General features: G+C 44.3%; 1 long non-coding RNA gene across 1 annotated transcript in view; it reads left to right on the plus strand.

Annotated features, from left to right (window-relative positions):
• The window catches only part of LOC140906662 (uncharacterized), a 50,852-nt gene that overhangs the window by 17,710 nt on the left and 17,120 nt on the right, over nucleotides 1-16,022 (plus strand). The window contains exons 2-3 of the long non-coding RNA XR_012157194.1: nucleotides 4,082-4,141; nucleotides 5,362-5,464. This is a non-coding gene — a long non-coding RNA (uncharacterized LOC140906662). The remainder of the gene's footprint in view (nucleotides 1-4,081; nucleotides 4,142-5,361; nucleotides 5,465-16,022) is intronic.

Here is a 16,022-nt window from a genome sequence, read left to right on the forward strand (position 1 = left end):
GGCCACCAGCCCCGAGGACCTGCTCCTCTGTGGAGCGTGCCGGGAAAAGCGGGAGGAGCTCCGGGCCCTCGAGGACCATTGGGCCCGGGGCGCCTTTGTTAGATCCTGCATCCGCCTCCTTTGGGAGATGGATCATGGCTCCCGCTTCTTCTATGCCCTGGAGAAAACGAGGGGGGCCAAGAAACACGTCACCTGCCTCCTGGAAGAAGATGGCACCCCCTCATGGAACCAGCGGGAGGGAACCAGCATGGAACCAGCAGGAGGGCCCGAGCCTTCTACGCAAGTCTTTTCTCCCTGGATCCGACCGACCCTAGCGCTTGCAGAGTGCTTTGGGAGGAGCTCCCTACGGTCAGCGTGAGCGACCGAGACCGGATAGAGTTGCCTCTCACTCTGGCCGAGTTCTCAGAAGCCCTCCATCTTATGCCCACTAATAAGTCTCTAGGCATGGACGGGCTGACCGTGGAGTTCTACCGTGTGCTTTGGGACGTCCTCGCCCCAGACCTAGTGACCGTCTGGGCTGAGTCTCTGCAGAGCGGGGTCCTCCCTCTCTCGTGCAGGCGAGCTGTGCTCGCCTTATTGCCGAAGAAGGGGGACCTCCACGATTTACGAAATTGGCGTCCCATCTCGCTCCTCAGCATGGACTACAAAATCGTAGTGAAAGCAATCTCGCTGCGGCTAGGGTCTGTGCTGGCGGAAGTGATCCACCCAGACCAGACCTACATTGTCCCGGACCGCAGTATCTTTGATAACCTATTTATGGTTCGGGACCTTTTGGAACTTGGGCATAGAGACCGTCTGTCGTTCACCCTCCTGTCCCTAGATCAGGAGAAGGCGTTCAATAGGGTGGACCACGGGTACCTCCTGAGCACTCTGCAGGCGTTTAGCTTCTGACCGCAGTTTGTGGGTTTTCTCCGGGTGCTGTACGCTTCCGCAGATTGTCTGGTTAAGCTCAACTGGACCCTGACCGAACCGGTCAGCTTTCGGTGAGGAGTACAGCAGGGGTGCCCCCTCTCGGGTCAGCTGTACGCTCTGGCGATCGAGCCCTTCCTCTGTCTCCTCTGAAGGAGGTTGACAGGGTTGGTGCTGTGGGAGCCAGAGCTGCAGCTGGTCCTGTCGGTGTACACTGATGACGTGCTCCTCGTAATCCAGGACCCCAGTGACTTGGCACGGGTGGAGGCTTGCCAGGCCATCTATTCGGCAGCCTCCTCTGCCTGGGTCAACTAGGTCAAGAGCTCTGGCTTGGCGCTAGGAGACTGGCGGCAGGCGAGCTCCCTCCCACCCGCACTTCAGACCATCCGGTGGAGCGCGGGTCGACTGCTCTACCTCGGCGTTTATCTTTCTGCCACGCATCCCTCTCCGCCAGAGAACTGGGAAAATTTAGAGGGCAGGGTGATAGAGCGGCTCCGGAAATGGACGGGACTATTCAGATGTCTCTCCCTCCGAGGGAGAGCACTGGTGCTTAATCAACTAGTCCTGTCCACGCTCTGGTACCGGCTCAACACCCTGGTCCCAGCCCCGGGTTTCCTGACCAACCTCTGGACATTGATTCTGGGGTTCTTTTGGTCAGGAACGTACTGGGCCCCTGTAGGGGTCCTTCATCTATCCCTGAAGGAAGGAGGACAGGGCCTGAAGTGTCTACACGTTGAGGTCCGTGTCTTCCACCTCCAGGCCCTACAGAGGCTCCTCTATGCTGCAGGCAGTTCGGCGTGGAGCACACTGGCGCACGCCATCCTGCTCCACATCCGAGGGCTCCGATATGACCGGCAGCCTTTTATCTCTGTCCAGGAGGTCTTCCGCGAGACCTCTCGGGGCTGCTGGTCTTCTACCAGGACTGCGTCCGGACTTGGAAACTATTTTTAATGACCAGGTCCGTGGCAGCCACTGAGGGGGTAGATCTCCTTGTGGAGCGCCTGCTACACAACTCCCAGCTCCGTGTGCAGGTGCCGGAGTCCCGCTCGGTGCGCCAGAGCTTGATCCTGGCAGAAGTCACGAGAGTCGGAGACCTCCTGGACTACTACCGGGGAGACTGGCTGGATCCCCTGACGCTTGCCCGGCGCATGGGGCTCTCCAGACCTCGTACCCCCTGGTGCGTACTTCAGGAGGTGAAGGCCGCTTTGCCGCCCGCTGCTCGAGCTTACCTCGACCGGGTCCTGCTTGAGGGCATGCCCCGCCCACCCTCTACCCCAGGCCCATCGGACTTTTTAATTGGACCCCTGCCCCGCAGAGCCAATCGACCCCCCCCTACCCCTTCACTGCGAGCCGGCTGCATGAACTGCAGCCGGTCGCTTCCAAACCACGCCAAGGAAATATCTATACACGCTCGCGCTCCACACCCTTCATGCCCTCACCCTAGTGTCCCGCCCCGACACAAAGTGGCAAGACCTTCTGCCACCTTTGGAGGGTGAGCAGCCCCGGTGGGCCAGCCTATATTCCACCTTGGTTCTGAGGCCAGTTGGGGACATCAGTTGGCGGCTCCTTCACGGAGCTGTGAGCACGGGCACGTACTTGGCGTGGTTCACCCCCATCCCAGATACTTGTCCCTTTTGTGGTGTGAGGGAAACCCTGGCGCACATATATCTGGAGTGCACCAGGCTGCAGCCCCTGTTCCAGCTCCTCACAAATCTCCTATGACACTTTTGGTTGCATTTTTCCCCTCACCTTTTTATTTATGCACTCCACATCCGTGGCCTCACAAAGTCGCAGGATCTCCTAGTTAACCTCCTCGTGGCCCTGGCTAAAATGGCCATCTATAAAACCCGAGAGAGGAGGTTGGCCGATGGAGTTTTCTGTGACTGTAGGGCCGTTTTCTGATCCTTGGTCTGTTCACGTATCCGGGTGGAGTTCCTCTGGGAGGTGTCCACTGACTCCCTTGATGTTTTTGAGGAGCAGTGGGCGCTGTCCGAGGCTCTCTGCTCAGTGTCCCCGTCCGGGTCCCTTTGTCTGACTCTTTGATTGGAGGAGAGAGTAAGGGACCCCAGCCCCAGCCATTGCTGCTGCGGACACCATCACCTTAGAGGGGTCCTTTCACACGTGGGTGCACGTGCCCCCTCCTCCTCCCAGATTGTCCACCCCACGGCCTGCCCCTCTTGTTCGGTGCTTTCAGAGGAGGGAATTGTTGGTGACACTCGGGCGTGGCGCCAGGTAACTCGAGGGGGTGGCAGACCTTGAGAGTCGATGAAGCCCCCTCGCTCTGGGCCACCAGATAACTTGGAAGGGTGGAAGACCATGAGAGTTGAGGAAACCCCCTGCTCAGGGCCCGGGCAAGCTTGAACACTTCCCTCCCCTGAAGCTAATGAGAAAACAATTGTGATTGGTTGCTGTGTTACACATTGCATATGCTGCTGTTTTTACTTTGTAAGTGTGTTATGCAAATAAAAACATCTTTTGCTTCAAAAAAAAAATTACTCTCCTGTAGCCATCTGGCCCGACCCTGTCACAATACACACACACACTGAGTACATAAATTTCTGTAGCTGACTATTGCAGTAAAGCTACAGAAAGACATAGGTACAGTGCTTGTTACTGCACCCATACAACTTAGCTCCCCACCCCCATTCAAAACCCCTGCATGCTTATTTGTGGGTTTCATTCCCTGTGATGGGGGGCTGCATTCATTAAGAAAAATCAAAATACTCATGCTTTAATGCATACTAGGACTGTGCTGCAGAGCATGCCCACTTCCAAATTCATCGGGCAAATGTGTAGGGTGAGGAGCAGTGACACAGGGCAAGGTGAAAGGTTAGTGAGCTGAGTTATGATTCAGTTATGAACAAGAGCTAGCTAGCATAGAGTAGTTTTAAAAAGGGACTGTGAAGGTATTCTAGATCTGACAGACTTAAACTGAAAACGGCATGTACTGTATCTGGAGGCATTTGACAATTTTCCTATGATGGCAATGATTATAGGATTTCAACATTTCCATTATAAACCAGTATTTTTAGGGGGTTCCCACAGGGGAACAGGATGCAGCCTGTCTCTTTAAATAACACCAAAAGAAAACAAGTTGATTGCCCATAATTTTTGCACATACTTATACACACATGGCAGGGAAGTAAACCACTCTGTCTTCTTGGTTTTGCAGATCAGCTGTTTGAAATCATTGTGAACCTAATTACCCACTAATCTGAGATCTCATAGCAACGTAAGTATCACTGTGTCCAAAAATAGTCGTGCCTTCATCAAACTTTTCACATCTTATCACTGAGCAAAAGCATGTGTAGGAAATGGTGTCTGTCAGATAAGAGCTGTTAATTATCAGAAAATGGGTGAATGCATGATTGGCTTTCGTCAATGTCATCACATATAGTTAACACGTAGATTGTTTATATGTGTATATTGTTTGTACAGTTCATTGGACCCCATTAAACATTTTTTAAAATTCTTTCAGATGTGCTGAACCTACCTTACAGTGAAAAAGATAATCAGTACAGTTCCCAATTACTGTATATTTTCCTGTTCTTCACACTTCCTGTCGTACCTGTCATATTTCACATAAACCAAACATTTGTAGGAAAAATTATACATTAGTGAAATTCCACACCTGTGAGTGTAAGGACACAGGCTCTGTAGCTCTTCTCAGGCCAGAAAAAAATGCCAAAAATATTCTGCCAGGGAACTTGCACCTGAAAAACGGAGTTTGAACACCCCATTACTTACTTTAGTTGTTAGTAAATTACTGAGAGATCCTGTAGGATTCTTCCAGACAGTGGTCTGTATGTAGTAGTTTATGTGCAAGCTGTGTAATACAGTTCCCTATGGATGAAGTTAATGGCAAACTCCCATTGACTTACTTGAGCCTGAATTTCATCCTAGAACTACCACAACTTCATATGCTTATACCTTTGTGTATAAAACATACAGAAAGCATCTGTTATTTTTAAGCACAGATATAATTTACTCATTGTGAAGTTGTCTTAATGCAATAATATTAATCAGTAGAATCATAACCCATAACTAATTGTTTTAGGCCCTACATTTACTAAAGCTTATTTGTTCATACAAGTTTGCACAGCTCAATGTAGCAAATCCACAAGATGCCAGTTAATTATCATACACATTGTAAGGAGAGTGATCACTTTAGATAAGCTATTACCAGCAGGAGAGTGGGATGGGAGGAGGTATTGTTTCATGGTCTCTGTGTACATAATGTCTTCTGCAGTTTCCACAGTATGCATCTGATGAAGTGAGCTGTAGCTCACGAAAGCTTATGCTCAAATAAATTGGTTAGTCTCTAAGGTGCCACAAGTACTCCTTTTCTTTTAACCTAGCCTCAAAACTCTTGGGCTAGTAAACTCCTTGGTATATAGTCTTGCTCCCTTAAAATTCATCTTCCCTGAAGAAAGGGGATATCTTCTGTTACAGGAACTGATTGTTATTCTGTGGAACTCACCTTTCAAGTAAGGAAATCCCGTACCACAGAGAATTTCGAAGGGATGGGACTAGTTCCAAAGGCCACTGAAATGCGGTAAGAGGAATAGAAAGTTCAGACAGAGAGTTGAATGCTGATTGCACAAAGAACCTAAAAATCTGTGGAGTACAACTGCATGGAACCAAAACTGAGGCTACTTTATTTAAAAAAAATAAAAGCAAGAAAGAAAAGAAACTAAGTCGCTGCCTTATTCTTTCTGTGAAATATAGACTAAATCTATTTTGTACATAAATATTTAGAAAATAGACCAGCTAAATCCCCTTCTGATGCGAAGCAACTGACCTAATGGAAATATGAGTTGACCTGGGCATCATGGAAGTAATGAACTACTGTAGAACACGTATACAACCTAACAATTGAGTCTGTTTTCTGAAGCATGCTGTGGTTGCAAACCAAGAGTCTCTTTGACTTTTCATAGTCTGTATATGGCTTTTTAAACAACCAACCAAACAAATGATCTGCATTATATTGGGCCATCTTGAACAAAGTGTTCTTTGTGGTGTCAATGCTTTGGAGGAGACACATCGTCTATTAATAATGAAAAAACAAGTTGAGAAGGCGGAAAAGAGATAAATAAGGAAATGAACTAGATTTTCCAGGATGTAAAGCAACATGTGAACCAGAAGCACTGTGGGTCAATAACTGGCTGGCAATGAGAAGCAGTTTATTTATATACAATGGAAAGCACCAAATGATTTTTTAAAAGGGTACTTGCATGTTCTCTCAGTTATTGTAGTAACCCTCTAATGGGCTTCTAAACGCTGAAGCTATGTCTCTATAGCTATTTCAAGAAGCACATGCCATTGCACTCTGAATGTCCATTCTAAGTGCTTGCGGTTAAAATTATTTTGCAGGAACTCAGCAAATTGCATGTCATCTGCCTGGTGCCTCTGGCTAGTCTTTTCAACATGGCTGGTGCCTCTGGCTATCTTTTAAACATGGCTGCCTGCAGCTCAGCAGCTGCCTAAGCAAATAGCTAGAAGTCTTTTGAAGACATAGTGTCACTATTCATGTATAATGAATTGGTCCAGATTTTCCTTTATTCACACATTTTTAAATTGTACTTCCATTGACTTCAGAGACTCCACCGTGGTTACGAAGAGAGCTACCAGGCTTAGAGTATCACAAATTGTTTTCTTTGAATACATTATATGTGGGTCAGCATATTTGACTTTCCCATTTACTATCTACTATGTGGTCTATTGTATAAGGGTGAATTTCAAAATACACAATAAAATTCACAGTCCTACTACACTGTGTATGTAAAACTTTGCACGTGTAATTACCCATGTGTAAGTACCTGTGTGTGTGTGTAATGGTCACCTATGCATTTTGGACTGGGCTTTGACAATTGGTCTTATGTGCTAGCAGGTCCTGTCTGCTTTGAACTATGCTTTATCCGGTGAAGCAAGTCATAGATTTCAATTTTTTATTCAAAAATTTGCACTACAAAGCTGTCATATTCCTTCTGAAGAATATGTATTTCTGTGTGGTCTCGGTCTGGTTTCAGGAAGACCTGGGTCTATATAATATAAATGAGAGGGACACTGAGTGGGGGAAAATAATGCTGCAAAATCCAAATAATCTCTTGCTTGGAGAGACTTCCAAAATGTTCCAAACCCAGAACGAAAAACCTGCTGTCTGAAGTGGGGCAGTGCCTGACAGCCAGTGCACTATGAAGCAGTCCTGTCCTCTACACATGGCACTGAGCTATGGATATGGGGCACCTGTCAGTGTAATGTCAAAGAGCTGCTCAGAGAAAGGAGGGCCATCAGTTCTGCTATCATAGGCAGAAATGTGAAGGCAGGAGACGCAGCAAAAAGTCACACCAATTAGTTGGTGGCCAATGTGACAAGGGCAAATAGAATAAACAACCAATATATCTCCTGCTCTCTTTCTCTGTGTATTAAGAAAGAACCCAGATGTTTTAAAATTTGGGGTCTACAACTGCATTTAGCCAAACTTTCATGTGCAAAAGAAGTCAGGAAATGACATAAAATGTCCTAAAATTCTGTTGGTAGGCCTGCTGTCTCCCTTCTCCTAAAATGCTTCTTCCCTAATTCTATGTGGGATTCAGTGCTCCAGTGGCTGGTTCAGGCCTCTCTCTTGAGTTTAGGTCATCCAATCAAGGACCAGAAAATAATATTATATGACTTATGTGTCCAGTCACATACAGTGACTAAGGAATAATCATAGGATTCTATTTACAGGTAATTCAGTGTCTGTAATTTGTTTGGATAAATGATTTGGTACATTATTGCAAATAAGAAATGTGGGAAAATTGGGTTAGTGAGAATAACTCATGATTTTATATAAATAGTCATTCACCGTGGTCTAGTATTTTCAGCACCTTCCCTTGTTTTTGTCTGAAGTTGATAGGTTTTTCTTTTTCAAATAATTCTTTGCCTCTTGACCTTCAGAATCACAAATATTTAGAAAAAAAATTGCCTTCTGACAGACTACAAGCTTGAAAGCTTCATTTATCTTCCAAAAACATACTCAGTTAGATAAACATAACCCTCTTCATGATTATTTTATATTAGTAACGCTATTTATACCTTGGCATCCTACCAAATGCATCTTGAGTCTGTTACGATGGCATGAGAACATTTCCAAAATAACACATTTCCAGTTTCCAGGAGAAAATATGCATCCCTTTCATAATCTTTTAATTCATTTATTAAAGCTCAGCCAATAAAAATAAATATTTAGCATGAACATGAGGGCCTTTTCATTTGCCTGGAGCTCCTTAGAATATTAATAGCATTTTTAAATGTAACTTGCATGTAAAATCTTAGGCCCTGATACTAGAAAGACAGGCACATCATGACATCAGACAGGCTCAACTTTCTACCTGTGAATAGTTGCTCTGATGCCAAAGAGACTACTCATGTACTTAAAGTTAAGCATGTCCATATGCTTTGTAGGAACAGGTCATTAGAACATTTCTGGTTTTTCCTTGTTCATGTATAATTACAGGTGGACCTAGAAGGTACGTCCTCCAGTTACAAGCAAGTCTCCCTCTGCATTCTTAGAACTCTGCAAAGTTTGCTGTTGTGGTTTTTTTAAGGCACTGTTTTGATACATCAAAGTAAATTATGATTAATTATTGATCTGGTTCATAATGATAGTTCTTAAAGACCAACCAAAAATGGGCCCCCATTATGCTAGGCCCTGTACAAACATAGTAGTTGATGGGTCCTGCCCCGAAGAGCTTACAGTCTAAACAGACAGTCTCCTTCCCTGACCCTAGCACACAGAGTGAACAATGTGATTGCAGGAAATAGCATGTTGGTTCCATGATTTTTTTCTTTTTGCAGAGGATGAGGGGAGGTTTAGTCAGGAGGAGATAAGCTAACCAGAAAGAAAAAGGGAAGGAAGAGGCAATATGGAAGGGAAGAGGGGGACAAGGACGGGGAGAGGAGGTTAAGAGAGGTAGGAGTGAAGTAAGGCTGAGATGAAAAAGACTGAGAGAGATTGGAGCAAACAGCCCATCAGCACAAGGCAGAGAAAGTCCAGTCAAAACTGTAGAGAATTTTCTGAAATCATGGAAGTTCGAAGGGCTCTGCTTAGCCTTTGAGTTCTGCTTGGCCTCCAGTTCTACTGACTGGTGTCTCAAGCTGGCTCCTTCCTGCAGTTTTTCCCCAATGGTGGGAGGAACACTGTTGCTTGAAACCTAGTGCCCAAAGAGGAAACTGCATAGCTCTGGGTAGGGGACATCCTGGAGGGCGGGGGGAAGAGGTTGCCTAAAGTGGGCCCCATTTCACATAGAATCATAGAACCATTGGGTTAGAAGGGACTGCAAGGATCATCTATTGTAACCCCCTGCCAAGATGAAGAAGGTTTGGCTGTGAACTTTCAGGGCAATATGAGCTATCTGACCAATACTGGAAGATGGGGAAAGAAGCAGAAAGTGTTGTGATGAATCTGCTAAGCAGAAAACTACTATTCCCATCAACCTCCTCCCCACTGATCTCTGTCTCTGCGATACAGCCATGTGAGCACATCTCTATTCCCTGGCTGGTTGGGGGAGGGGCAAGCTGACCCTGACCCAGGCAGGAACCTGGCACTTGGGGAAATGGCAGCCACATGGCAAGCCAGAAGCTTCAGGGAATGCGGATGCAGGGAAAGCTGCTAGGGAACTGCGTGCACAGCAGGCTGCAGCAGGAGTGGGAAACTGCCTCTGGAACAGGGTGTGCCTGCCAGACATTGCTGCCAGACTCAGGTCTGTGCAGATCTCGTGGGGAAGCAGCAGAGACTGGCCAGGCAGCTAGTGCAGAGGGGCCCCAGTGAGACCCATCACTAAGTACTCCTGAGGTGGAAACCTGCAAGCTCCTATTTGTCTCTAGCAGAAGCTGGACTAGGGTTGCCAACCCTCCAGGATTGGCCTGGAGTCTCCATGAATTAAAGATTAATTTTTAATTAAAGATTATGTCATGTGATGAAATCTCTAGGAATACATCCAACCAAAACTGGCAACCCTATTGGAGAGGCATCCCAGACACTAGGTCAGAGGAGCCCTGTGCCTCTCAGAGGACTGTCCTCCCTAGGGCCCAAATAGGAACTACAATTGTTTTACATTAAATCGTAACTGTTTAAGCCCCTGTACCCAAAGTATTTGCAAACTTCCCCTATATGCCAGCCCTAGTAAAATGCCCCTGCATTTAGCCACGTGTCCCAGTTGTTATTGAGACACACCAGGTTGGACTTAGCATATGAATGCCTTCTGCTCCTGTCTCTGGACTAGTCTACACTAGAAGTGCTACAGGGGCATATTGAGAGAGATGTGATGTCTTTTGGGCTGATCTAGTAAACATTAGGGGGGAAATACAGATTGGTATTTAACATAGCATAAGTAACTGAATTAACTGGAATGAAAAAACTGTTTCACAACAGGCAAGAAAAAGAATAGATTATTATTCACTAATCTATAGTCCCCAGGAACAGGAAGCTCGGGACATTGGCCATTTTACAGATTGACAGAGTACAAAGGAGGCTTCCTGTAACTGATAGCTTAATGGTTTTATATTAAACTAAACAATCCAATACACTATCTACAGAAGACAACTGGCATAAAATCTAATAAACTGGATAATCAGTTATAGGTTAATCTACTGCTCACAGTCTCCATTCGAGGTGGCCAAGGGAGGGCAACAGAGGCTTGTCAGACAGCTAGATAATGGGCTTGCCAATTCTCAGGCCAGTCGCTACCTCCATCTGTGTCACAGATTTGAGCAGCCTTAGGGCTACCTTAAACTGTATCCACTAATATATGACCCCAAACTGGGGACCATTCACCCACTTAGAATTGTCAGAGCATTCTAATCATTCCCTCACCTACCCGTGCCTACACTAGGGCTAGGAGAGGGTTTTGTGTAGAAGCTGGCTATGCAGGGTCTATGCCAGCTGAGGAATTCTCTGCTAGTAAGTTACTGCCAATATACAGCCCCTTTACACCAACAGAGCTTCATGAAGGGCTGGGATTGGATGAGAGAATCTTATCTAATATGCTTTGAGATAAGTAACGAGAATTGGTTTATAACTGGAGCACCATATATCAGAGGCCGTAAGTGGCTACATTCATGGTGACAGATGCATTAGCAGTATATGAGAGCAAAAAAGAGAGGGAGAGAACATGAGTGACGGTGATCTAAATTTCAACCTGCCTATCAAGTAGCGATCATATGAAACCCCAGCCCCCTTCCTGCCTCCCCTGCATAGTTTGTGGCCCTCTTCATTCTGCCATTGCATGAGACTAGACTGAAAATGCATCCGGATAGGGAACATGTTTGCATATCTGAACTAGGAGGCACCAATCACACTGCTGAGTGCTATAAAATAATGCAAATAATACTAATATTACCCACACTTAATAATGGCAATGTCTAGTTTGTTTGGGTAAAGACTGCAGAATTAGGCTTGATATCAGTTTTCATCTGTCATATTTTTTAATTATTCTCTGTGTGTATGTATATATAAAGTATATCAGTGAAAATGTACTATCAAACAATCTGCAGTTGCTGTTACAGTACAGTCAGAGCATGTATTAAGCATGCTGCAGTATTTGACATAGGGGCAAGGTAAAAGTATGTACATTGGTATCCAGAGCCTTATCTTTAAACACCTTGTGTTCAACATATGTGAAATGGTTCTGAAGCTGGTGCCCTCCAGTCTGCCATATGCTATCACAATCAGACATAGATTAAAAACAGGGCATTTTAAAGGAGTCCCATGACTGATATACTGTACTTATCCATTGCATGAAAGAGAGTAGTGACTGATAATGACTGCTGGAACATCATCTTGTCAGATAATACTGGACCCAAAATATTAATCTTTCCTTGTTAGCTATAAAACATTTATTGCAAGGAGACTTGAAATTTGAACATTCAAAAGCAAGCAAACAAACAAACCCACCAAGGAAAGGCCATTATTCTTTTACCCTGTTAAAATATAACTACAGTTGTGTGGCAAAGAAGTAAATGTTTGTTAGGGTACTGTTTGAATATGTTTATTATGGTTTGCATTGTAAATATAGGAAATACAAAGCCATGGTACTGGACAGTATTAGTTTACTCTTTAATGGCACCCATCGAGAAGAGGCTTGTGCCCCTGCCTTTTTAAATTATTTTTTTTAATTTTGAAGAATTTAATTTAAAATCAGCTAAAAATGTCTTATAAAAGATACACTGCTGTTACAAAGTAATGATATTAGCCCAGGTTAATGTCTGGTGTAACGTCATTGGGTTTGACCCATTGTTTAGGTGGTTTTGTTATTTCCGTAGATAACAAAGCATGAAAGATAGTTTGATTGGGAACCAAAGCCGATGCCTTTATGTTGTTCGCGTCTTCATGTCTCTTTCTTCTCATCCTGAGTTTTCCTGTTGTCCTGTGCCTCCAGTTGAGTCTATCTGCATTCCTGTTGTTGCTCTCCCCTCGCTATGAGGTGAAGACATTGCAAGTTGCCCAAGAAAGATTCCTCAGCCCTCAAGCCCTAGCAGTAATGCACTGTGAAAAGTGGTTCAGAAATGTGCTCTCCCCTCAATCATCATCCTCTTTATGTACATTCCATAGCAAAGATATTGTTCTCTTAGGGTGAAATTCACACCAGTGCACAGTACGCACAAAAGGTAGTTTACATAGCGTTGTGGGCTTTGTACAGTGACATTACAGTAGCTTCCAGAAACCCACTATCTCTTGGCTGCAAATCTGGGCAAGAGCCAAAGTGGTTTCTGTTTTATAGATAGTGAACCAGAGAGGTAGGGAAAGCTCCTAAAGTGATTCACCAAAGGAGAAAAAGGATGCAGTTTAGTATAAACAGGATTTATTTAAGATTTAAACAGATATTTTTTTCTCCTTGGGGAAATAAGCTGCCATTTAAATATCTATTTAAGGATATTTTACACATTGCTGCAATCACTTTCAGATGATTTAAACATATGCATAGTTATTGTTTATTCCGTCTGTCATTTCATACATTTTCATTCAGCTTCTGTTTATTTTGAAACTCCTTTGATGTATCTTGATTTTAGGTGTTGCCACACTGAGAACTCTTAGTCAAGGGAGCAAATACTTCAAAAAGACTTTTCAGCATTAAGTGTAGCCCTCCCTCTTCCTGCCCCTCCCCTCCTTAAGCAGAAGGGAAGGGAGAGGATTTAAATGCTGACCTCGCTTGTAGCAATATGTCAGCTTACCAAATATGGCTTTGCTTGCCAAATTTCTTTTAAGTACATGTCTAAACCTTTCTGATCTCTGTACAGCTCACCACAAAGTTGTGGTCTTTTGCTTGGGGGTATTTCTTGCTATCAGATACCATTACTTGTGTCTTGAGTAGGGCTCTTAGACATCCGCCCTTAGATGGTGTCATTTTCTCAATTTGTCTAAACTAGGCAGCTCTGGCATTATTATTAGTATATTATTACAGTTATAATTTATTTTACAGTAGTTCTGGAGGCCCAAACTGAGGTCAGGGCTCCATTTTGCTAGATGCTGTACAAAGACAAAAATGAAACAGTCTCTTCTCTGAAAAGCCTGTAGTCTAAATGGGGAAGTGTGACAGAGTGGGAATTGTTTGTCTGAATACTGTGTGTGCCTCAGTTTCCCCTATATGCTGCATGGTTAACTAGGTGGTGGGAAAAGGCTGTTTACTTTTGGGCAGACTACAACAAAGGTGTGAATGGTGCCTAGCTGCCTTAGGTTTGGGGTCCCAGGTCAGTGGAGGTCTATGAAGACAGTGGTAAATCCAATTACCAGGATATTTACTACCTAGCAACTCCCGACCATTGAGGGCCCACTCCCTCCACAGGAAGCCAGCTGTGTTTGACCAGCTGGACAACAAAGGATTGAGGAGGGGCCAAGTGGGACTGGCCTGGGAATTGGAACTAAGAGGGACAGAGCAGGAATCAAGCGTGGACACTACTTGGCTGGAGCTCTGGGTAACCAGAATGGACTATTCTGTAACTTTCTTTTCTCAGTGCTAAGCAAGGACTTTCTATGCTATGTTCTAGACAGCTAGTAAACCCTACTGCTTTTACAATGCTGGGTAAGAGTCCATTGCAGATGCTGAAAGTGGGGATGCATTGCTCCCTTTGGGTGTACAAGTCTCCCTCAGGTGTCTAACTCAGGTGGACTTATTGATGGGAGCTCACAGTGTGAAGCAGGGGTGCTGAAGACTCCCAGGTTCAGTCCAGGGAGGCAGTGAAACCAAGTGGCTTACCCTAGTGAAAGGGTCATACCCTAAGGGGGTCTGGCACCCTGAAGGGGTCCTCCCAGGCACTGTTCCAAAGCTGTCCCAGAGCACCATTCCTGTGGATCCGTGACAGCAAGACAAACAAATTGTGGGACGGAAAACAAAGAGGTGAAGAAACTTGTCCAAGGTCATACATACAGTAGGTCAGTGGCAGAACCAGGAATAGAACCCATGTTGCAAAGTCCCACTTCAGCACCCTACACTCTGGATGTGCAGCCTCTTGGAAGTGCTGGATGTCATAGGTTAAGGATATTTTTATTTCCAGTTTGTTTTCCTTTCCTCCATCTATGTTGTTTCATGTCTGTTTCCTTTTGTGAAAGTTAAATTGTCAAATTTGACTTGCTGAATGAATAGTCACTAAAGAACAAATCTGTCATAATTTGTGTCACCACAAAGAAGTGAACAGTTCTTAAACGGTTTGACAGATGTACCCCTTTTTTTACTCATCAATAGACTAATTTTTTGCTAATTTGTATACTCTTTAAAACTGTTTGGCTGTTTAGGCTGAAATTTGGTTGCACAATGGATTGCTTGCTAACTGCGTTCTGTGAGTATTCCTTTATTTGTTTTATGTATGATCTCTGTGATTGGTCACTTAGTTTGTGTAGTTTTATTTCTGTTCTGAGACTGGATGAACTAATGTTCATAAACTTCTTCCACATGCAGTGAATTTTATTTTGTGATTGAATATATTTCAGCTAGAGACCCCAAATTCATGTTCTGTGAAAATTTTGTCTGAACAAAACTTTACTCACACATATGACTAGAGAGGGGGTGCAAAGCAAAATTCTATTTAGAAATTAGCGCCGTGTTCCTGCATCATTTTTCTCAAAATTTCCTCAAGTCTAGTCACCACTCGTGATCTTGTTCTGGACTTCTTTGTAATTGGTGAAACAATGGCAAAGGTTCTGAGATATAGTTTTTTTTTCATGAGTTATTATTTTAAGATGAATTTCATCTAATGCAGGAACCTCTGCACTGGGATGAATTTCACCCCTAATGGTTCTTTTGTGCCTCTGGGGGTGGTGTTGGTATTGGGATAGCGCGTGATCTTTCACTTTTTAAATTTTATTCTTCTCTTCCATAGTTATCTTTGGAGCACCCCACACTTATCTGGCCTCTTACAGTATTCAGAAAGTCACTTCTGAATGTTTTTATTGATGGTTTTTGTGTTGTTTGCAGTCTTGTTATAAAGTTGCGGAGACATCTCATTCTGCGAGCAATTTCTACATCTGCCTTGCTCAAAATGTAGCCCAATATTTTCTCCAGCACCTCAAATTTTATTCAGTATGACACTTTTCCTACTCATGCAGGAAAAATACATACTAGATATAGTTATTTCCTTTGACCTTCTAGCCTATGTTTGTGCCTTTCTCTTGTTTTCTTGTTGATGTCTTTCTTTCTGCAATTACTGTTCTTAATTATGACTTTCTTCACTATCTGGAATCTTTGAAATTCTTGCCATTGCTCATCATTATCTTATAAACTTCATAACATCGCCCAAAGAGCTCGTTAAATATTATAACTCCTCTCCTATGCACACGCTAAATTATTGGTGTTGTCCACACAGAGGCCTAATCTTCATATAAAAGTTATATCAACATCACCATATTGCTCAGCAGTGTGGATTTTTCACACCTCTTACTGACACAGCTATGTGGACCTAACCCCCAGTGGAGATACAGCTGTGTTAATGGAAGAATGCTTTCATCAACATCGTTCCTGTCCTTCGGGGAGGTGGTGTTCCTACGCTGGTGGGAGCTGCATCTATGCTACAGGGTTATGTCAGCATAGCTACAGCAACACAGCTATGCTCATATAGAATCCACAGAGAAGTGTCTGAGG

This window comes from Lepidochelys kempii, chromosome 1, assembly GCF_965140285.1.
Source record: "Lepidochelys kempii isolate rLepKem1 chromosome 1, rLepKem1.hap1, whole genome shotgun sequence".
Classification (NCBI taxonomy): Eukaryota; Metazoa; Chordata; order Testudines; family Cheloniidae; genus Lepidochelys; species Lepidochelys kempii.